Source organism: Schistocerca gregaria, chromosome 2 (assembly GCF_023897955.1).
Source record: "Schistocerca gregaria isolate iqSchGreg1 chromosome 2, iqSchGreg1.2, whole genome shotgun sequence".
Classification (NCBI taxonomy): Eukaryota; Metazoa; Arthropoda; class Insecta; order Orthoptera; family Acrididae; genus Schistocerca; species Schistocerca gregaria.
This window is the reverse complement of record NC_064921.1, coordinates 790,849,292-790,874,230: the sequence shown is the minus strand read 5'-3', so window position 1 is coordinate 790,874,230 and position 24,939 is coordinate 790,849,292. Positions and strand designations below refer to the sequence as shown.

The window sequence follows — 24,939 nt, the reverse complement described above, 5'->3', positions numbered from 1 at the left end:
ATCATGGATTGGCAAGGCACTAGGACGAATGTGATGAATATTCTTATCAAACAAGAATCTTGATATATATTTTTCCTGAGCGATTCAGAAGATATGGTGAACGTGTGTGAAGCGGAAAAACTGCATCTTCAACCAACATAAGTTAAACTTAGTAAGATTTAATACTTACACACATGGAAATTTTACACCAGATTCACTAAGAATACTCGATGACAGGTCGCACCATGATGGGAGCTGTTCACAGCACAAATGGCCATCCAGAATGGCTGCTGCTTTGACGAGACGTGATTCACTTCAGACAACACAGTTTAGAGCCGAACTGTTAAATAAATAATCCATATTGCTCAATATTTTCGATAGCGATTAGAAAACAATGTGCTATGGCTTCAGGAGGTCACTTGCTTCTCTGTGTTGGTACATGCTGTGTAAAGACCATGTCTAGAAACGTAATTATTCGATATTTAACCATGACAAATTGTATCCTAACTATATTAATGCACCAGTTGCATATGGCATTAATGTCAATAGAGATCTGTTCATAACTGGGACATTGAGAAGTGGGAAATTTCACCCTCTTGTTGATTTGACCTAATAATCACCACTTTTTTTTTTTAACGGCGAAATATCTCTTTAATTGTCCTGTCCCGAAATCTTCGATAAAATTTTCCCTTTTCACAAGTACACCAGTACAGCTGCAGTGACGATTGCATGGTGAATATATAACATTTTTCATCTTTGACCGGGGTTAAATGCAGACTTCACTGTGATTATCTTTTAATCAGCACTGGTGCAGTTGGCCCTTTTAAGGCCAATTCACAATGACTGCCACAGTACCATCATGTTGTGGCACCATGAAGTCAAGGTACATTCACAGTGTCTGTCACATCTTGGAATTTCAGGTGAGTTTAAGTCACAGGATCGCAATTTGCACGTCTGTTCTCAACTGATTTTTCGTGGGAATTGCGATCTCTGCAAGATTGTTTTCAACTGTTTTTAGGCGATGTGCACTTACACATTTGGACTCAAATGGTTTACAAATTGTATGGATAGCCTGTATATCAGAGAAAGAATACAGAAGTGCAAAACAACACAAAAAGAGTGAGGGTCCGAAACTTGTCATTAAGTGGTATAGGAGAGGAATTTCACACTTTATACAAAGAGTTCGAGGAAGAAGAACCTTCATTTTATATTTTAGGAAGTCAAAGCATCAGGTTTTTGATTTGTTGCATCAAACTGCACCAAAACTACTAAAAGGAACACAATGTTAGGAGCTCAATACCTTTTCCTTCAAGATGCAGGGATTTTTTCTAAGTCTTGTATTTGGCTTTTAATAGTTCAAGTGCCTTATTTGTACCAGGGTTTAGCTAGTGACACCACATAAATATTGACCACCGACTGTTTCACACTCAATCCAGAGTGTCACTTAACAATAAATAAGCCAGTCACAAACATATATTTAATCAAACAACCTACAGTGTATAAATGTTTCAGTTCATTTCCTTATGAAATGGTACAAATGTCTGACAGTATACAAATAAATTGCACCTACTAATCAAGCTGATTCAACCCCCTGTACTTTTTTCACTTCGAGCCAGAGCCATATTGTAATGCATTTCATTATAAAATATGAAGTACCACACTTGTATGTAAAAAAACAACCTTATAAATATAGTAAAGGGCAAGTAATTTAGTACACTCATGTCATACAACTCAGACTGCTACCTCACTGCTTCAATTAATGTTTCTTCATTTATTATAAATTTTAATAAAAGCAATAGCAAAACAAAACTATGTATAACAAATAATGAACAAAAACAACTGATATTAACCACGAAAAACACAACAAAATGAAACCTGGAGATCTGTGCATGGCTGATTATCAAAAGGAAATGACCCTGGAGTCATGTGATCAACAACAGTCAGATGACGCCAGCTTGCAAAACTTCCTTCTCGAGGAACCTTCATTTTGCTTTGATGAGACATGACAGTATAGGATGGCCAGTCTGGATGCAGCCGTTTGAAATGTGTTTCAGAATGTTTTGATGGGAATTGACGTGACGTGATTTGACGACTGGTGTGAATTGGTCTGTAGACCCAGTGGATTAGAATTTTGATATAAGTGTTAAATACTTTGGATATATTACAGGTATTATTTCATCTCACGAGGGCAAGCGTATGTCCTACTCAAAGGCGTTAAACTGCATCCTTCTCATGCAAAAATCACCTTGCTTAAATAATGGAAACTTTATGATTTGCGAGTGGAATATTGCTTATTTTATACAGAGTTTGTCTAAAATATAACGCAAACAAGGTGGAAGATGCTTATAAACACTGTAAAATTACTTGCAAGAACTTAAAGTTTTTCGTAATGATTTAAACCCTGAGGCAGGTAGTGGCATTTTCTGAAAGAATTGTATTTCACAGTTAAGGTCAGTTCCCACTGGTCATCATGACACCGTCATGTCAAGACATCACCACAGCAAGTTCTATTCACACTGTCTGTCACGTCAAGGAATTTCAGTTCAGTTTGAGTCACATGATCGCAACTTGTGTGGATGTCCTCAACTGTTTTTTCGCATTAACTACAATCTTTCAAAGACGGCTTTTTACTGTTTTTACGTGATATGTGAAGCTTGCAGGATCTGCTTGAGTGTTAGAGAAGGAAGAATGTGGATCCAAAAAATGTCATGTGTGGTACAGAAGGGAAATTTCACACACTATCCAGGGAGCTCGAGCAAGAGGAACAATATGTTATAAGTATTTTAGGAACTCAAAGCTCCAATTGTTTCCCTCTTTATGTGAAATAGTACTCAGAATTACTATAAAGAATACAGTGTTACCGGCTGCCATCATGTTCCATTAAAGTTGGTTTGTGTAAGCTTAATTTAAGTTGCCAGTCCAGTGCAAATAATGGTCATCTCCCACAGTACTTTCCCCTTCAAGATTTATAGTTTTTTTCCGTATTGTATTTGGCTTTTAATAATTCAAGTGTCCTACATGTACTGGGATTAGCTAGCGAAACCACATAAATATTGACCACAGGTGCTTACAAAACTCTTTCACACGCAATTCAGAGAGCTACTTAACCATAAATAGGCCTGTCACAAATACATATGTAAACAAACAACTATAATACATTACTTGATGTATATTCTACAAAGAGTGTTATGCTGCTGTTGCAGAGCATGAAGATTCCGGTCCATTTCTTTATGCAACATCATAAATATTTGACAACATACAAATAAATTCCAGTTACTAATCAATCTGATCTTAGCCATAGTATTTTTTCACTTCCAGTTTCAGCTATATTGCAATCCATGTCATTGAAAAATATAAATATGGTACTAGTGTGTATAAGAATGAACAATATAAATGTAGTAAAGGGAAAGTGTTTAGTACGGTCATGTCATGCAGTTCAGACTACTGCCTCATTTCCTCAATTAATCTTTCGTCATTTGTTACAAAATTATAAGGAAAAGTAGGAAGGAAACGAAACAATTTATAACAAATAACAAACAACTGATATCAACCATGTAAACTAAGATGAAAAGAAATATGGAGATTCTACGTGTCTGTGTATCAAGCGTAAATGAGCTTTGGGGTCGTGTAATCGACAAAGAATAGATAACGTCAGCCATCAGAAGTTTCTTCCTGGGAAACCCGGATGGTGCCATGATGTGACGTAATGGTATTGGATGGCCAGTGTGGATGCTGCCATTTGAAATGCATTTAAGAATGTTTTGAAGAAATGTGATGTGATGGATAGTTTAAACTGACCTTTACACCATCTAAAGTGTTACAAATTATTTAAATCAATCCAAACAATTCCCTCGCCCTCCTAAAAAAAATGGAAGTTGAATAATATAGCTGTTAGTTGGATAAAAATTCCTAGATTCCACAAATTATAATGATGTAAAACACTAGCAAAAATAAATGGTCTGTCTAATCATGATGCTCAATTGACAACCTTAAAACTCGCCAGTAGAAAAACAGTAAATGATCACATCCACATTAAACATATTAGAATAAAAAATATGGAATCTCTTTCCTTGTTTAGAAACAGTTTACAAGCATTTTGAAGCCTGCTTCTCCCAAAGACAGATTAAAATGAAATCAGTCTGGTATTGATGGAAAGAGATTATAACAGCTGGCATCAGAAAATCATTTGCTAAAACGAGAGACATGTATATAAAACAAAAGGCTAGTATAAACTTAGCAGTGAAACTACATTACAAAAATATTGTAAAATTCTAACATATGTAGTCAGGAAGGCCAAACAATTACATTATGCAGAAACATCGGCAAGTCAAGCAATAAAGTAAAAACCATATGGAACATCATAAAAAGTGATGTAAATAGGAACATAAAATCTGAACAAGCAGGAATTCCACAGCCCTCTGGTATTGGTTCAGTCAAGAATATTCAAAAAGTTGTAGCCTCTGATTTTAATAACTTATTTCTCACTATAGCTGAAAGAAAAGGGAACCATAATAAACAGTCTCTGACACAATCCACAGAGCTACTAAATCACATGCAAATCATAGTAAATACAATACTTCATTTCAAAAGCACAACTACTAAGGAAATTAAAAAAATCATAAAATTACTTAAAAGCTTTGCTTCTTCTGGATATGATGGAATATCAAATAGGATTCTAAAATCATGTGCAGGCTGAATCAGTGCCCTATTATGCTATTAATGTAATCAGTCAATGAGAAGTGGTACATTTTCAGACAGAGAGGAACATGCAATAGTGATGCCCATCCACAAAAGTGATAAGGCTTATGATTATATGACACAAAATGGCTTACTGACATCTACACAGTTTGGCTTTCATAAGGGATCCTCCAAAAAGAGAGCTATATTTAGCCTAACAGATGAAACTAAGCATATCAAAACTCAGAAGGTATCCAGTGGGGACCTTCTGTGATCCTACTAAAACTTTTGACTGTGTAGATCTTAATACATTACAAAAAAAAGTTTCCACACTAAGGGATCTACACAACAGGAAGCAAAGAGTTATCGTAATGGAGGCAGGTGTAACAGTAAACTCAGATTGCAGAATGTAAAATGTGGAATCCCCAGGGCTTGATCCTCAAACCACTGATTTTCCTGGTCTACATAAATGATCTGCCAGTTACAATTAATGACAGACCAAAAATAGTCATGTTTGTGAACGATATGAGTATTCTGATCAAGGGTCCCAACTCTGCAATGCACGATACAGCTGTGACAGTCACTAAACAACTACACAAATGTATCACAGCAAATAGCCTAATCCTAAATTTTTCAAAAACTAACATCATACAGTTTCAGACAGTAAATACAAAACTCCAAGATCCTGAAATGGAGATCAACAACCAAAAAATTTATGAAATCACACATACAAAATTCCTAGGCATCCAGATACACAGCCAGCTAAGATGGACAGAACAAATTGATGAGATGGTGAAAAAACTTAACGAAGAGTCTTTTGCCCTGAGAGCTATTTTCCCCATGTTGACAGAGAAATATTGCTTTTGTCATATTTTGCATTTTTCCATCCCATGCTGTCCTATGGTATTATCTTCTGGGGAAATGTTACAGTGATGGAAAGAGCCTTCAAACTACAAAAACGAGCAGTGTGGTTGGTACGTGGGGTCTCTAACAGAACATCCTGCAGAGGTCTCTTTAAGACACTCAGGGTATTGTTACAAATCAATCGATATACTCACTGATGATGTTTGTAGTGATCAACAAGGAATTATTCCAGAAAACTGTGACATTCTCAAGCCTAGCACCAGAAAGGAGAAAAATTTCCACCAAGGCTCTGTAACTTGACTAAAGTCCATAGGGGAATAAAAGTATATAACATCAGTATAAAAAAGGAAATTCATAACTTGCAGGTATTCAAAAGGAAACTAATGATATTCCTCAGATAACAACCTTATTATGACATGACTAAGTTCCTAGAGTAATATGGCATACTTTTGAGTAAAAATACAGGAAAGAAGATTTTAACCTCTGTGCTAAAGACAAAATTGTGTACTTCTAACTTAAATTACAGTGATAAAATGTAAATTTATTTAGATTAAAATGTGTACTACCATTTATTCTACACTATTAAATAGTCACTTAACTCATCTGACGAAGAGAAAAATTTCGTATTTTAATTCAAATCATAATGACAAAATGTAAATTTCATTATCTACTTGTGGCGTTGGGATAAAAATGTGTACTTCCATTCATTCTGCTATTTTAAGCATTCACTTAAACATACACCAGTAAAAGGCAGATTGTAATACTGTTCCTCACAACAGTTCATAGAAAATTAGTATTTGTATGATATATAAAATGCACACATAATTTTGTACTATTTCAGTTAACTTGCTTTATATTTTTAGTACGCTCTCTGTACAATATGTAATCAACAGGACCAAATAAAATATCAAATCAGTGTAAGCACTAATGTTGACATTCAAAATTCTCACGTGAAGTGTCACTTTAATAACATTGGTAGTTATAGAGCTTGTTGTGTTTTTCTTTTTTTTGTTAACTCTCATTTTGTTCACTTTTGTTCGTTGGATCTGCTGGGGGCGGACGTCTAAGACATCCGTTGTAGTTCGTTGTTGATTGGTTAACTCAGTTTTTTTTAATTGCAGAGGGCAGCTAACACTCTGACCTAACAAGCTGATCTACCATGCCAATGTGATGGTAAGTTTTAAGTTACAACAACCTATGGCAGTGTTGCCAATTTAGCGACCTTGTCGCTAGAAATGGCTACTTTTGCCTTTGTCTTAGAGGCAAAAAACAACAACTTTTTAGCGACAAAAATTATTTAGCTACTTGTCTGGCGACTTTTGGAATAGTGACAACTTTTGAAGTACAAATCAAAACTATTTTCATTAACAAAACTAAGATTTTAACTATAGAATGGGTACTACACTGACTTTGTTCTAGAGTTACTGAGTGAAATTAAGTTCTTCGCAGATCATGTAGCATTGTTCAGGATTTAGTAAACCTGAATGTGGGAATTGCCTACAAAGTAAGAAAGCCTTGACTAAAGAACAATTCATTATTCATCACCCACTAGCCTGTTATCGTCGATAGCGTATCGATCTATAATTCTTCAACTTTTGACCCCCTTTTTTTTCGAACTGAGAAAAAACATACGTAATATTAAGTATAATAAAAAACGTTTCTGTCCGGATATCTCTAATTTTTCGAAATGTTAACTCGCAGTCAAATTATTACCACATGCACTGTGGTAACGCAGAACAATTCGGTGGGGGTATCTCAGACATTATTACGTTTTAAACAATGAACAATAGGACTCAAAAATATCGGGATGCGTGGGAAGGAGAACCTGGATTCAATGGGTGGCTGAAACCAGTCGTTGGAGATTTATCCAAGGCAAGATGTCAAGTATGTGCAACAGAGTTTTATGCTAAATTGTGTGATATTAGAAAGCATTCGAAAACTATTAAGCATAAACAAAAATTGATTTAAAATAACATAAACTACATTACCTGTGAAAATTGTTCCTAAAACTACAGCTACAATAGCAAGCAGAGCGGAAGGCGCCCTTTCTTTATTTATTACTGAACATTGTTCTATTTTAGCTGTAGATCATTTAGGAATACTGTGCAAGAAGATGTTTTCCGGTGATGAGGGCGCTAAAAACATGCAATTACATTGTACAAAGTGTACTAACATTATAACTGAAGTTTTGGCTCCATATTTTACACAATCATTAGTTGAAGGTATAGGTAACAAAAAATACAGTGTACTAGTAGATGAATCCACAGATGTAACAATATCTAGAATGCTAGGTATTGTTATACGGTACTATAGTGTAAACAACCAAACCATTAGATCAGTATTTCTTAAACTCGCTGTAGTAGAAACTGCAGATACAAGAAATCTGGCTACTGTTCTTGTGAATTCTTTGAAAGATCTCAAACTTGCAATCGCTAATATGGTAGGAATTAGCACAGATAATGCTTCTGCAATGGTTGGAATAAACAATGGGCTTTTCGAACAACTCAAGAGAGAATATGGTTTGAAGCGTTTGGTATTGATCCATTGCATTTGTCACTCTCTTCAGCTTGCAGTTTTGCAGGCCTCAGTGAATACCATACCTAGAAACATAGAATTTCTTGTACTGGAAACCTACAATTGGTTCTCCATTTCACCCAAAAGACAAGAGGAATATAAAAAGGTTTATGAGAGAACAAATTGATAAAAACAAACCACTAAAAATTTTGAAGGTCTGTGCAACACGTTGCCTTTCAATTGAACCAGCAATACGAAGAATTCTGGAGCAGTGGGAAGAACTAAAGCTACATTTTTCACTTGCCACGGCTCAACACAATTGTTACACTGCCGATCTTTTATACAAGATGTATTGTGACGACTCAAATCATATTTATATGTTTTACCTTAAACATGCTTTAAAAGACGTACAAATAGCAATAAAAGTTTTTGAAGGAGAAGGCAATGACCCAACTAAATTACTAGATACACTTGTATTTTTCATGCAGTCACTCAGACAAAACATAGTTTTTCTAATTGTTGATTTGTTGACAACACCAGTTCCAAGCGAATGTATGTACCCAAATTCGAACCTTAGCTTTATGTTTGAACAGAAATTGTCTGAGTCAAGTTCGTCTGAAGAAAATAAAGTTTATTTGACTAAGAGATGTATTCAGTTTAGTCTGAAACTCATAAAAGAAATTAAACAAAGACTGCCAAGTAAGGTTACGATCCTGAAAAAATGTCAATGCTGAATGTTGAAGAAACACTAAAAGTGAATAAAAATAATGCTGTAGCGGATGTAGGCAAAGAATTAGGTTTTAGTGGCGATTTCATAGACGGTATGCTGCAAGAATGGCATAATATCAACTGCATTAGGGGGAATAACATTACAAACACTATTCGATTTTGGTGTGAGGTTTTGCAGCATAAAAATGCCGCAGGAGAGAATCCTTTTTCTTTGATTTCGCAGCTAGCAATGACTATTCTATTCCAACGCATTCAAATGTAGAAGAGGAAAGAATATTCAGTTCTATGAACATTATAAAAACTAAAGAACAGATTATCCTTAAAGGAAATTAATGCTTTGATCGTATTGAGAGACCAGCTGAAGAAATAAAATAAAGATTGTGCATCTTTTGACATACCGTCAGCTTACTGGAATGAACAAAAGTTACTCTTTTGCGACAAAACCAGTCGAATTGCAACATCATCTTTTGAGCGACGTTCAACCCTCTACAGCAACTACAGTTCTGTCACAGCATGAAACAGAAGAGTTATTCGATCTTCTGAGATACGACGATGAATAGCTCACACATACTGGTATGTATATATTTTGTAACCTAATTTGAGTTGTTACTTTCTTTTGTTACAAATATAGTCGTATATTTCTAGTATATTTGACTACTTTGATTGCAATAACAATTTATGTGTTGCGTCAATTATGATAACATGTTTAATTAAACATTAGCGTATTTTATATGTATGTTGTTGCAAGCGATGCGTCATTTAATTAAGACAAAATAGCAATTACGTATGAAACAATTTTTATTAATATTTTATTACTTCCCCCCCCTCCCCCCACTGGCTTATTGCACCATTCACAGCAAGAAATTTTCGAATTTTCAGTACACCCCTAGTAAAATCAGTTTTAGCGACTTTTGATATTGAATCTTGCGACTCGGTTTTTTTAGAGTTGGCAACACTGTGCGTGAGTGTGGCTGTTGTTAGTTTCTGGGAAGATAAAGAGCGAGCTAACAACCAACAAGGTATCAAAATTGTTAAAATACAGTGTAGTGCAAACCGGTGCTTTTTCCTACCAAAAACAAACACCAGTTTCTTGGCGGATACACTTATTATAAAGTAACTAGACGTCACTCGTAAGTAGATTATCCATTCATTCACTCTCAGGTCTTTAGTAAAAGTACTTTTAAATGTGTTGTAGAGTTGCATTCATTATTTCAGTTCTTTCGGTTCGGAGTATGAAGAAAATTTATATTGGAATGACTTTGTACGAGTAGTTATTCGTCCAATTTTATTTTCATGTAGACCACGATTGCAAAGAATAGTTGTTTGTCTTCTGCATTCTTCAGTGTGGTGCGAACGTTAACAGTAGGCCTTGTCACCGAAGAATTTGTTAGCCAACCAGATCTTCTGCTTCACCGTCTCATCAAATTGTCACCTCACAACCTAACCTAGACCTTAACTTGTGCTGCAGTATGCAGTACAGTCGTCACCGCAACAACGATTTCAAAAGGGGGGGGGGCGGCGGCGACGATGGCATTTCGTTAGGCGACATACTAGCCTATCGATCTCGCACTGTAACAAAGAACATCTGCGTATGCGGATTGTTGGGCATGTGTAATTAAATACCACGCAGCATCGCAGGAATTCCGTTTCTCGCAGATTGTATTGTTGACTTGTTTAGACAAATCACAGCTACATTCCATCCCAACTGTCTGGTTTGGACGCGAGTGAACTATGAATGCCTCAAACTTCTCATCCTTCAGAAGTATCAGAATAAGCAAGCATGAAATAGTACATTAGACTGAAAAGACTAATTTACGTCTTGACATCTATGGTCTGTAGATTTGCGTGATATTGTTCTTACTAATGAAAGAAAATAAAGGGACTTTTCAGCACAAAGCAAGAAATACCAAGCTCTCAGTTGTTTTGAATGCAAGATAGTTTTCCAGTTGTTGCTCAAAAAATGTTGAACATACTACCTCAAGAATTGCAATGCTTGCTGCCAGGATTATTCAAAAAAATCGCGCACAGGACTTGAAATAACACTCATCATTATTCTTAGAATTTTTCAATGAAAGTTAAATGACTGAACAAAATAGTATTGGATTTTACCTTCACCATTTATATGACACATCATAATGGTGTGGAATGAGTCATGTTGTATACACATCACAAATTAATTTGCAAACATGGCTACATGCTGAACATTTATAAGTTGTTCAATTTTTATTTTAATATACAGACATGAGTTAGTAATTCGTACCTACCACCTTTTACACATCACGATAATACATATTCTTCTATGGAATTGGAGATGTTGGGGAGCATTGTGCATGGCCATGTTGTGAACAATTATCTTTGTTATGTACACGTGTGTGTGTGCGCTGCAGTGTTCTTTACTTAAGTGAGATATACTATACTGATGAAAGTTTGTAACCTTCTCACAAAATATTGTTCGTTGCAGTTGTCGAAGCAAGTTTTGTGAGATGAAGGTTCCACTGCCTCTCCTACCCAAAGCAGAATTGTTTTTCAGTGACTGAAAGGAGTGGCTGGCACGCTGGACTTTGTCAGAAACAGCAGAGTTCTTATCCCTGCTTGGCTCTAATTATTTGGTTTTGTGTGTCAATTAAAGTATATGTAAGGATAGTTCCTTTTAAAGCAACACAGTTGTTCTTCCCAATATGCGTTCTGTCAGAGCTGGTGCTCCATGTTTAGTGAAATCATCATTGATATACAATAAACACTGATCTTTCAGGTTACTATGCGCTCTTCCAATCACTTAATCCATTTTGAAACTTGACGACAGTTGCTTGGGGTCAACAGAAGTATCCAATTCCATACTTCTGCTTTGATCAGTGACGTAATGGTAACGGTGTGGTGTAGGATGACATTACAGCATGGAGTTTTTGAGTTGGTTGTGTTCATAGATGTGTTTCATGGCGCCCTTAGATGGCGTATGTGTTGGGTGTAACATGTTGTATTGGGGTCACTAGAGATTTCGTGTTGACAATGCAACGTTGCTTGGGGTGTTAGCTGTTGGTCACGTATTGTGCATTGGAAGTGTTTTCAGTGAGTTATTGAGGTTTTTTTTTGTTTCTGTGTTTCGTGTATTTTTTAGGTTCATTTTTTTGATGTTTCTTGTGCAGTAGACATTTAATTCGTTGTTTGATCTCTGTTAGGACGGGTATGGCCCTGAAATGTGTAGTGTTTTATTGTGTGCTGAGATGGGGGAGGAGATGATGTCGGTTATTAAGTTCTTGCAGTCATTTGGTCTTATTGCAGAGGTTGCCAGACGCAGGATTTGTAGCAAAAATGTAAGGCTGATGACTCACAAAACATTTCAGACAAGGGTCTCATACATGTGGGAGTGTCGGCATCGGAGTTATAGAAGTTTGGAAGTCCATTAGACATGGTATCTGGTTTGTGAAATGTAGTTTTGTCATAAGGTGCATTGTTTTGTTGATGTGTTAATTTTATTATGGGTTCTCTATTAGTTTTTGTGTGCATGAGACTGGAGTGAGGGGGAGAACGGTGTTGGTTTTCGTTTTGTAGAGAACTTTGTTCAAAGTACGTTGAGTATAAGGGTAAGTTGGGTGGACCAGGCACAGTGGTTGAGATCGATGACTCGGTTTGGGAAGGGTACTTCTCGTGTTGGGCTGTGGTGGTGGGTAGGGGGGGGGGGGGAGGGCACTGTCACTTCGGGGTTGAGTATGGTAACTGTGTTTTTAGTGTTTTGGAGACAGTACTAAAAGGGAATTTTGGAATTGATTGAAGAATATATTAAGGAGGGGAGTACTGTTATTTTAGATGCATTTTCATAGTATAGGGGTTCGGGGAAGGGGGCTCGTCAATCACAGTCTTGAGTTTAAAATTTATGAATCTGTGGCATGCATTGATTGAGAGCTTTTTTTTGGGGGGGGGGCAGTTATATCAGTCATAGGGAGAGGGAAGAGGTGCTCTTGTAACCTGCAATCTCTTTTAGATTAGTATTGCCGGCGCAAGAGTTTCCGTGTGGATTATTGTATGTTTCGTTTTTTACTGTGGTGTAGGTGTGCAGGCCGAGGGTGGTTGATTGAGAGGGTTCGGTGTTGGTGGGGGTTGTGGGTATTAGTTGTGGACGTAATGGGATGGGTTGTGGGGGTGGGGTGCAGGATTGGTTTGCGATTATGTTGTAGAGGATCTGTTTTGTTTCAGTTTTTATTCATTTGTAAGGTGTAATTGTTTCTTGATTATTTTGTGTTCTTTATTTGTTAGCTTTTTGGGTGGGGGGGGGTCGCGTTTATGAAATGTGGTTTGGGGTTTGTGTGTAGTTGGTAGGTCCTGGGTGATCTGGGAGATTTTTTGTTTATGTTTTTGTTGTGTTCGTGTGTGTGCAAGTGCTTGAGGTGGGCGATCTAGATTGTATCGCAGGAATTTGTTGGTGGTAAGTAATTTTTGTTTTGGGTTCATTCTATATAAATCGTCATGTTTTGGATGTTTATGGTAGATTACTTGTGTTTTCATTTTTGTAATGATGTCTGAGTTTTGGGTTGTTGGGGTTTTGATTATATTTTTCGTAGACGTAGGTGTGTTTTTTTTATATAGGCCTAGGTAATAGCATTTGAGCTATTGTGTGTGTGTAGTGGAATTCTCTAAATTTCTTTTTGTCTGTTTTGGGATTGTGCAGTGTTTATTCTACTGTTATTTAACTTGTCTCTGCCCTAACCCCCCCCCCCCTCTCCATATCCTGCGATTGTCCCGTTTGGTTAATTTTGAGCCTATCCATATGAAGTGGTCCACTGATGGTTGCTTTTAATTTTTTGTGTGTGATTGCACTATATTGGAGAAGTTCAAAACAGTTTTTTAAAATAATTTATCTTGCACCTTTACTGGATGGTGGTCATTATAATTTGTAGGTGCGTGACAATTTTTCAGCCTGGAGACATTAGCAAAAATTTGAATAGCTCTGCACTGGGTTGAGTTACAACATTGCAGTCAACATGATTTCTTAGAAAAGTGTCCTCAACAACATTGTCTATTACACAAAATACCCTAAATTTAAAAATAACCAGTCAAAATTACCTCCAAAGTTTGGTGTCCAAATTTTCAAAAATCCCCATTTTAGGCCCAAAAATAACAAACAAGGAGTGATTTATGAGTGCCTCTCTTTTTTTCCTATAGTTAGGCATAATGCACTACTTGCCTCTTATAGAGCAAGAATACTTACAAATGTTTCCTTAATTTTTAATGAATTTTTTGAAATTTGAAAATTTTCATTTTTTCTAAAGTTTGGGACTGGATATAAAAATATGATTTTTGCACAGTTTGTACACCTATATGATAACGACGTACTCTAAAAACTTCAACATTGTTATAGAAGATAATTCACATGACTCTACAACTGATCTTATGGCTGTTTCCTGTTCATGTGTGATGATATCCATTATTGTTGAAGTACCGAATTATATACAAAAATGGAAACATCACTGAAATTAAATTTATATTATTTTGACATGCTTAAAGCAAGTATTTTCAATTAACATCCTTAGAAATGCTACTGTTCCTAAACCTGGTGGTGAATGTTAAGAACACATTTCTTCAGACCGCTTCTGACAAGACCTCCCATTTGCTGTGGTAACTTCAAGCACTGAAAGTTTCCTTAAAACATTTTTCATTGGTATCCAAACTGTGTCACTAGTAGGTTTCTTGAATGCGACTACTTGGAGCACAACACTTTGGCTGTACACATGTTTCAAAAGTATGTACTAAATTGCATAAAACAAAATTTTCCCAAGATTGAGAAGCTGATATACTTTTCTGATGGACGTGGTAGTCAGCATATGAACAAAAACAATTTTTCAAATTGTGCAACCAGTAGACTTAGGGTTGGAGACTGAATGGCACTTTCTGCATCGTGCCATGGTAAAAATTCAAGTTATGGTGTAAGAGGTAGAACAAACCGTGAAGTAAGTAAAGCCAGCCTACAAAGACCAACCACAGACCAAAATCTCACAGTACAGGACATGTATGTCTTTTTCAAGGATAATGTTAAAGGCATTACCTATTTTCTGATCAAGAAAGAAGTGGTTCTGCATATGAAAACAACACTTCAAACCAGATTTGAAAATGGTATATCAGTGAAAAGAACAAGATATTTGCCCCCTGCAGGTTTGGGGGTTAGAATAGGCCCGCGGTATTCCTGCCTGTCGTAAGAGGCGACTAAAAGGAGTCTCCAACTTTTCGGTCTTATATGATGGTCCCCTGTTGGGTTTGACCTCCATCTCTCAAAATTTTCCGAAGAGCGAGCCGATTGGGGAAGGGCGCCTTACTTGGTGCATTGTGTCCATCTTGCGATCAGACCTTTCGCCAGCTTATACACCGTTGAACTGCAGTCCTGTCCACTCTCCATCTCTTGGGCATGACTCTGTTTCTGCGTGCAGATCACACCTTGCACTGTGCAGTGCCTCTTTCTGCACCGACGGCGACCATGGACCACATGTTACCTAACATCCAGCACGGTAGCCAGTCCGTTGTGGTGGGGCCGCCATGTACCCTGTTGGTTGCAGCCCCCTGACAACACAGTGATCGCTCTACTGATGCCTGCGCCGTTAACTCCTCATGTATATTCCAAGGAGTAGATGCCTATCCTCCTGGGGTATCGGGACTCCCGGCAACGGCCACCTCTCGCTGGTGGCCAGCAGTCTCTAAGCGTTCTCAGGCTCAGTTTAACGCTCAGAAGTACGATCCGAAAATGTTCCCCTCCCTGGCCACACCGTGGGAGGAACGTAAGTCTCAGGATGGCAGTAGCAGTTATTCGCCCCGCTTCTTAGTTTGTACGAGGGCTGATGGGGAGTCTTTCCTCTCCACAAAGCCTCAGTTCTTCGCCGAGCATTTAGAGGACAAGTTTGGGGAGGTGGATGGCTTGTCAAAAATGCGCTCTGGGTCAATCCTGATACAAACGGCATCCTCTGCCCAGTACGACGGTTACTCGCTTGTGACAAGTTGGGGGATGTTGCCGTTAAGATCATACCCCATAAGAGTTTAAATATGGTCCAGGGAGTTATTTACCATAGGGATCTTCTTTTGCAGTCTGATGAAGAGCTGCGTGCCAATTTAGAGCGCCGAGGTGTACATTTCGTCCGGCGCATTCATCGGGGTCCGAAGGAAAATCGGATTGCTACCAGTGCCTTCATCTTTGCCTTCGAAGGGGATACATTACCGGAGACGGTCAAGGTGATGGTCTACCGATGTGACGTTAAGCCCTATATCCCTCCCCTGATGCAGTGCTTTAGGTGCTGGAAGTTCGGCCATATGTCTTCTCATTGCACTTCCAGCCTCACATGTCGAGATTGCGGACGCCCATCACATCCCAATACTCCATGTGCTCCACCTCCCATCTGTGTCAACTGCGGGGAGCACCATTCACCTTGCTCGCCAGACTGCCGAATTTTCCAGAAAGAGCGTAAAATCGTGGAGTACAAGACCCTGGACCGACTAACCTATACTGAGGCCAAGAGGAAATACGACCAACTCCATCCTGTGAGAATGGCATCTTCCCTGTGCTGCTGCTACAACACCTGTGCTAGCCCCGTCTGTTTCTCCAATTGTGGCCTGATCGACGAGTAGTACAACTCCTTCTGCCCCCTCGCCAGTGGGCTCTACCCACCGGGTTGCTCCTGCGCCACCTACCTCAGGAGCAACACCATCCCAACCATCGGGGACGTCTGTCCACACTTCTAAGCCGGAGAAGTGTCCAACTTCTTCGGCTTCTCACGCTCGCAAGGGGTCCCTTCCCAGGTTTCCGCCAGCGAGAAAGCTGACGACCGACAATGGCGTAAGTGCCCGCAATCAGCAGGTCGTAGGGCTTCACGATCCTCCTCCGTCCCGGAGACTGAATCGGTGAAGCCCTCCCAGTCGGTGCGACCCAAAGAACGGCGTGAGAAACCCAAGAAGAGCTCTCAGCCCAAGGAGCTCGCGGTGGCAGCCATCCCACCGCAACCTTCCAGCTCTGCGTCTGAGGATGCGGTGGAGATTCTGGCGTCCGCTGAGGATCTCGATCTCGCCGGTCCATCAGACGCCATGGAAAGCACTATCACAGGTGCTAAATCGGAGGCAGCAGGTGACCCAGGGGCGCAGGTGACCCAGTGGCGTAATCTCCCTTCCCAGTCCCGTCACGCCTTTCTCAGCCATGGACAACACCATCCTCCAGTGGAACTGCAGCGGTTTCTTCCACCATCTAGCTGAGCTCCGCCAACTTATCAGCCTTCACCCTTTCCCATGCATTGCTCTGCAGGAAACTTGGTTTCTGGCAATGCGACCCCCCACCCTCCGTGACTACCGGGGTTATTATAAGAACTGGGCAGCTTATGAAAGGGTGTCTGGTGGTGTCTGCATCTATGTCCTGAACTCTCATCACAGCGAGTCTGTACCTCTCCAAACACCTTTAGAGGCTGTCGCTGTTCGGGTGTGGACGCCACAGGCTGTTACCGTCTGCAGTCTTTACCTTTCACCAGATGGTGATGTCGCGCAGCATGCCCTGGCTGCTCTGATAGCCCAATTGCTGCCACCTTTTTTGTTACTGGGCGACTTTAACGCCCATAACCATCTGTGGGGAGGGTCGGTTTGCAACAGGTCGAGGCGCCATCATTGAGCATTTATTGGCGCAGCTTGATCTCTCGATATTAAATGATGGTGCCTTCACACACTTCAGTGTGGCGCATGGCACATACTCCGCCATTGACCTTTCGATCTGTAGCCCTAGCCTCTTACCGTCTGTCCAATGGAGAGTGCATGACTACCTTTGTGGTAGTGACCACTTTCCGATCTTTCTGTCACTACCACAGCATCAGTCTTCTGGGCGCCCTAGCCGATGGGCTCTGAATAAGGCTGACTGGGACTTGTTCTCCTCCACTGCCGCTATTGAGCCTCTCTCTAACGATGACATTGATGCAGTGGTTCATTCGGTCACAACCGGCATCGTTAATGCTGCCAAATCTGCCATTCCCCATTCTTCTGGGTCCCCTTGGCGGCGGACTGCGCCTTGGTGGTTGCCTGAGATTGCTGTAGCGATTAAAGTTCGCCGGCGGGCGCTCCAGCGTCACAAGCAACATCCATCAATCGACCACCTTATCGCCTTCAAACGGCTGCGGCCGCGAGCCCTCTGCATTATCCGCCAACGCAAGCAGGAGTGCTGGGAGCGGTATGTGTCCACCATTGGCCTCCATGTCACTCCATCGCAGGTCTGGGCCAGGATTTGCCGCCTCTATGGCTATCGGACCCCTGTCAGCGTCCCTGTGCTCTCACTGAATGAAACAGTTTGTACTGACTCCGACATCATTGCAAACCGCTTGGCAGAGCACTTTGCTATGACTTCCGCTTCTGCCAACTACCCCTTGGGCTTCCGCTCCATTAAAGAGCAGATAGAACGTCGGAGTCTTTCTTTTCGCACCCACCATCCTGAATTGTACAATGTTCCGTTCAGTGAGTGGGAATTCCGCAGTGCCCTCGCCGCTTGTCCTGATACCGCTCCTGGCCCAGATAGCATCCACTCTCAGATGCTGAAACACCTTTCAGTGGACTGCCAGTGACGCCTCCTCGACCTTTACAACCGCATTTGCTTCGAGGGTGAGTTTCTGTCGCATTAGCGGGAGAGTCTTTTTGTTCCCATTCTGAAACCGGGGAAGAACCCTTTGGAGGTGGACTACTATTGTTCCATTAGCCTCACCAACGTTCTTTGCAAGTTGCTTGAGCAGATGGTGAGCCAGCGCTTGAATTGGGTACTGGAGTCTCTGGGCCTTCTGGCTCCGTCTCAGGGTGGGTTCCGTAAAGGCCGCTCTGCCGCCGACAATCTGGTGAGCCTGGAGTTGGTCATCCGTACTGCCTTTGCCCGCCTTGAGCATCTGGTTGCTGGCGTCATCACATCCTTTCTACGCATCATGGATGGGGCCTTCGGGGCCCTCTGCCGATCTATATCTGCAATTTTCTGTCGTATCGTACCATACGTGTGCACGTCGCGGCCTCATATAGTTCCTCCCAAGTCCAGGAGAACGGTGTGCCACAGGGTTCTATTCTAAGTGTCTGTCTGTTTTTGATAGCCATTAACGGGCTCGCTGCGGTCGTGGGAAATTCTGTCTCTGTTTCCCTGTATGCTGACGACTTCTGCCTTTACTACAGCTCTATTGGCATTGCAGCTGCTGAACGTCGGCTACAGGGCGCAATCCGCAAGGCGCAGTCTTGGGCTGTAGCGCATGGTTTTCAGTTTTCGGCAGCCAAGACCTGCGTTATGCATTTCTGCAGGCAACGCATTGTTCACCCGGAGCCGTGGCTTTATATTGACGGCGAGCTTCTTTCAGTGGTGGAATCACATAGGTTTTTGGGGGTGGTTTTTGATGCCCGTTTGACTTGGCTGCCTCATATTCGGCAGCTTAAACAGGCGTGTTGGCGGCATCTAAATGCTCTGCGATGCCTGAGTCACACCAGGGGGGGCGCCGACCGATCTATTCTCCTACGGCTTTACCAGGCGTTAATCCAGTCCCGTCTGGACTATAGGAGTCTGGCATATGGCTCAGCATCCCTATCTGCGTTGCGGCTGCTGGACCCAATCCTCCACAGCGGGATACGCCTTGCCACTGGTGTCTTCCGGACCAGCCCTGTGGACAGCATATTTGTGGAGGCAGGTGTCCCTCCACTGCAGTTACGACACCAACAATTACTGGCTGCTTATTCTGCCAATGTTTTTAGCTTGCCCGGGCATCCAAATTATCGTGTCCTGTTCCCGTAGTTGTCCGTCTGCCAGAACGTCGGCCCCGGTCGGGTTGTCCGATCGCCGTACGCGTCAAACAGCTTCTCTACGGTCTTGGGTGTTTCCCTGTACCACCTCCTTTCCGGGCCCCTCTGCGTACACCCCCATGGTGTGTGCCTCGCCCTTGCCTTGGCACAGGGCCCGAAGGATGCAGTCCCTCTGGTGGCCTTCCGACGCCGCTTTTATTTCATCCTGGCCATGTATCAGGGCTCTGGCATTGTCTATACCGACGGTTCGATAGTTGCTGGTCGTGTCGGTTATGCACTAATTCTAGGGGACCATTCCGAACAACGCTCCTTGCCAGATGGCTGCAGTGTTTACACTGCTGAGCTGGTCGCCATCTTTCGTGCCCTAGAGTATATCCGCTCCTGATCAGGTGAGTCCTTCATTATCTGTAGCGATTCCCTGAGCGGTTTACAAGCTCTCGACCAGTGTTTCCCTCGTTCTCGTCTGGTGATGGTTATCCAGGAGTCCCTGCATACTCTTGCCCGTTGCGGCAGATCTGTGGTCTTCGTTTGGACCCCGTGCTATGTTGGGATACCTGGAAATGAAACTGTTGACCGCCTGGCAAAAGAGGCCACTAGTGCACCGTCTCTGGAGATTGGCCTCCTGGCGACTGATTTGTGGGCACTATTACGCTGCAAAGTTTTCGATTTATGGGACACTGATTGGCGCAACCTACCCGTGCCAAACAAACTCCGCCGTATCAAGGAGATGACTACTGTGTGGCGGTCATCCATGCGAGCCAACCTCAGGGAATCAGTCGTCCTTTGTCGTCTCCGCATTGGCCACACCCGACTCACGCACAGTTATTTACTGTGTCGTGAGGATCCCCCTCTTTATCGTTGTGGGGCGTCCTTGACGGTGGTCCATATTCTGTTGGAGTGCGCCCTTTTAACTGTGCTCAGGCAGACTTTTGCACTGCCTGATACGCTCTCTGCGCTTTTATCTGACGAAACTTCCATAGCGGACATAGTTCTGCATTTTATTCGGGCAGGGGGATTTTATCGCTTAATGTGTGTGAGTTTTTGTGTTGATTCTGGCTTATGGCCTACGATTTGTCTGATTTTCTTTTTTTTTTTTTTTTTTCCGTGGTTGGCTTTTCCCTTTTTGTTTGTATGGTCGGCCAACCACCGTCGCACTCTGTGTGATTTTAGTTTGTCTTGTCTGGTCTTTGTCTACTTTTCTCTTGTTCTGTGTCGTCTGTCTTATCGTCTGTTGCTCGTTTTTATTCTCTGTGGGTGTTTTTAGTATTTGGAAAAAGGGACTGATGACCGTAGCAGTCTGGTCCTTTTAACTCCAACCAACCAACCAACCAACCAACCAACCAACAAGATATTTCCACAAATTCCTTGGCATTGAAGAAAACTTAGTTCGATGCTATGTAACTTCAGAAACAGAAATTTATTGTGTCGGTAAAGTTAAAGTTTAGTGGCATGTGTGTATGATGGACAGTGGTGGCTTGCAGAAGTTGAAAGAGCAATTTTGGAAAACAATGATGGTTTTTGTGCGTTTTTACCACCCTGCTGGACCCAGAACATCATTCAAGAAATCTACTAGTCACAAAGTATGGATACTAATGGAAAAATGTTTTAAGGACACTTTCAGTGCTTGAACTTACCACAGCAACTGGGAGGCCTTATCAGAAGCTGTCAGAAGAAATAAGTGTTCTTAACATTCATTACCAGATTTAGGAACAGTAGCTCCTCGAAGGATGTTAATTGAAAATATTCATTTTAAGTATGTCAAAATAATGTAGATTTTAATTTCAGTGATGTTTCCACTTTTTGTTTATAATTCAGTACCTTACTTCAATAATAATAGATAATATCACACATGAATAGGCAACAGCCATAAGATCAGTTGTAGAGTAATGTGAATTATCTCCTCATTTTCAAAAATTCGTATCTTTGTTCAGTCAGATATCAATGTTGAAATTTTTACAGTACGTTGCTATCATATAGGTGTACAAACTGTGCAAAAATCATATTTTTATATCCAGTCCCACCTGAGATACCTAACCCCAAACTTCACAAAAGATGAAAATTTTCAAATTTCAAAAATTCAGAAAAAATTGAGGAAACATTTGTAAGTGTTCTTGCTGTGTAAGAGTCTAGTAGTGTATGATACCTAACTACAGGAAAAAATACTCTCATAAATCACTCTTTGTTTGTTATTTTTGGGCCTAAAAATGGATTTTTGAAAATTTGGATACCAAACTTTGGAGGTCATTTTGACTGGTTATTTTTTAATTTAGGGTATTTTGTGTAATAGACAATGTTGTAGAGGACACTTTTCTAAGAACAAACATGTCAATTGCAATGTCGTAACTTAACCCAGTGCAAAGATACTCATATTTTTGCTAATGTCTCTAAACTGAAATATTGTCGCGCACTTACAAATGAAAATGGCCGCCATTCAGTGAAGGTGAAAGGTAAAATTTTTTTAAAAGCTGTTTTGAACTTCTCAATTATTGGCTAATCACATTTTTTTAAAAATTAAAATATTTAAAAATGGTCAAGCAACCAACTTAATTTTTATTGGACCACTTCACTTGAATTGGCCCACTTTTGGTGGGATATGTTACTGTGTTATTTAGGTATTTTCACGTTCGTGGGCGTGCCTATGTATTGGCGTCATAGGTGTCATGTTGGAGACGTTGAAATTAGGGGTTTCTGCCATATTGATGTGGGTCAAAGTAGACGGGTGGAATCGGAATGCTTCTTTGTTGGCCCATAGACACCTATGTAATTGTTTCATGTAAGAAAACAGCACTGATACTATTAGTGTCACAATTACTCTTTATTGTTTCTACATTTTTAATTATTATTTGTTTGTATGAAGTCTAACTAATAATTTTAGACATTTTGCTCTAGCTGTATGTTGTTTTGGATATCTTGTACACTGCATAATTAATGAGTAATGTAAGTTTAGTGAACTTGGGAATTGAGTTTTGCTATAAAGTTCACTGTTCATCAATCAGGATGAAACTGCGTGTATGGAATGTTGTGTGAAGGTGAAAATAAATACCAGAAGTGTTAATGTAATTGTACATGAGTGTGTTAGAAACCAAATGAGCAAATGGAGTACAGAACTAAGATATTTCGAATTATGTCCATAAAAAGTTTCGTAGGAAAGCTGTATACATTGTATGAAAAGTGGCAAGGCTAAAAGATTGTAATAGAGCTGGTATTACACTAAAGAGAGCAGTGGATGGGAAAGATTGGAATGATAGACATACGTGTAAATTATCCAGGGATGTGTGTGTTATCTGGTGTGCAGTTGTGGAATATGCTGACACTGGAGAGAAAGTAATAAAGAACAAAATCTACTGTGCAGGAAGACCAGGCAATGGAAACGAAGTAATCATTCTAATGCCTTTTTGTTTGGGATAGAGTTGGACCAAGGCACAGTTTGAAATAACCTGTATTGCTTGTTGGTGAACAGATGTCTCTTCCATTCCTTTTGTTATTGTTTAGTCATATGAGTTGAACTGCTGTATGTTGACACACACTTCATAATACGTCACAGCCTTGATAGAAATTATGCTAAACATCTGCCTTATGTTCGTGTAACAGTGATTGCATAGGCCGTAGGTGGTGAGATTTAGTACTGGAGAGGTATTTTTCTTATCTGGGTATTATCTACAAAATTGAGATTCCTTCTGTACTATGTTTCATAAGTACTTCTGTACTATGTTTCATAAGTAATCTTGAGAGATTTGCAATATGTAGTAGATATCCCGTTGTTCCATCATCATACGAGTAGCCGAAGCAAAGTAGGTGATTCGAGCCATTTTTGACATCAGACATCGTGACTTTGTCTGGCAGAAGCTTGCTGAAACAGAATTTGGCTAAATTTTTTTTGGTAAACAGTCTTCTCATTTGAGGCATCCTGGTGTGCCCCTGACTGATTGAGCTAAGGAAACACACAGGGCTGTGATCTAAATGAGGGCATTCCTTTTCACTTGAACCCAAGCACATTGCATGAAGTTTTGAACCCCAAAACGTAGACGATTCAAAGAGAAATCCAAACAGTCTAGGCAGTAGGTATGTGTAGGTCTCAGTACTACCAGAGATCAGACAAAAGCACATACAACTCTAATAGTGTACACCTCTGAAATTGTCATACAAACTCTACAGTGGGGTTACAGTGACCTTCAGTTATGTGATAGAGAAATTGTCTGAATATAAAATATTTTATAATGAAATTAGACTCTCACATGTCAAATGCACCTTATCATACGTCTGTCATGTAATTTTTCAGTCAGTTTAGGTATTAATACATCCAAAATACGAGAACAAGTAAACACTGCCATGGAAACTTTTCAGTGATGAATCTTGGAAGTGAACAGATCTAGAGACTTCATTTGCAGTTTAATTAGATAATGATGCTATTCATTTAATAAAATGCATGTATTACACAAATGTTTTGAGGTGTTATCTGTTATTCATAAAGCGATTCATTCATTAGTGGGTGATTTCATCTGAAATCATACAGGTCATGTCTACTCGCGGGCATTAATTTCTCTGGAAAAAATAGTATATTAGACCTCTACATCACAAGTATTAAGAAATAAAGTAATTTTGTTCTACCTTAATTTTTGTAAATGGTACACCCTTTTGAAAAAAATGTATGTTGTGTAAATAACTCTAATATAATAAACCAAAAGTGCTGGAGACCTGGCAGATGTTTCGCATTAAAGCTCATCGTTAGTGTGTTGAAATTTAGTTGACACCCGTAGACTTGAGGGCTTCCTTTAACGTAAAAATTTAAGACAAAAATACAAATTTTTAGTTCATTTTTTCACTTAAATTTTCTTTTCTTTCGAGAGTTCTGTAAGTCACAGAACACCATCTTTTCTGTCACATTACCAGATACTACTGATATAATTATAAACAACATCTTCTTGCTCCAGCTATCTGTATTACGTAAATATTTATTACTAAAAATGTAAAAAAATTGCATTTTTATGAGTTCTTACAAATTATTTACTAAAAAACCCCTACCCTAAAACTTTATAAAATTACACAGTATGTTGTTTGGTTAATACGTTAGTAGTCAGTGCAAACAGAGTGGGCGATAGTTTCCTCTGTAAAGTGTTAATTGCATCTCTGAATTTTTAGTGTAAAATATGCATGTTGGCAACACTGTTTCCAGTGCTCTTCTGTTTATAACAAACGAGTGAGAACTTGCACATAAACCATTCTGCGTCGAGTTTTGTGTTTGGTTTGAACTTTTTGTTAGATACAGTGTCAGTGAGGAAATACAGTAGTGAAAGAGTGAGGTGTGTTGGACTGTGAAAAGACACTAGAAGGCAGTGTTAAAGAAAAGTCAGTCTGCTAGGTAAGTGATCCACATGGACGCTTTTAGGGTTAAGCAACCCTCGATTTGACCTC

At 40.1% G+C, this 24,939-nt stretch overlaps 1 protein-coding gene across 4 annotated transcripts in view; it reads left to right on the top strand.

Annotated features, from left to right (window-relative positions):
- Positions 1 to 815: 815 nt before the first annotated feature.
- The window catches only part of LOC126335048 (speckle-type POZ protein-like), a 47,758-nt gene continuing 23,634 nt past the window's right edge, over positions 816 to 24,939 (top strand). The window contains exons 1-2 of one of the 4 annotated variants that reach the window (XM_049997920.1): positions 816 to 899; positions 6,642 to 6,693. The gene's annotated coding sequence lies outside the window, so the exon portion shown is untranslated. Of the gene's footprint in view, positions 900 to 6,641; positions 6,694 to 9,697; positions 9,894 to 24,734; positions 24,887 to 24,939 lie in introns of those variants that run through there. The other 3 variants (XM_049997919.1, XM_049997918.1, XM_049997921.1) reach the window with 3 other exon arrangements.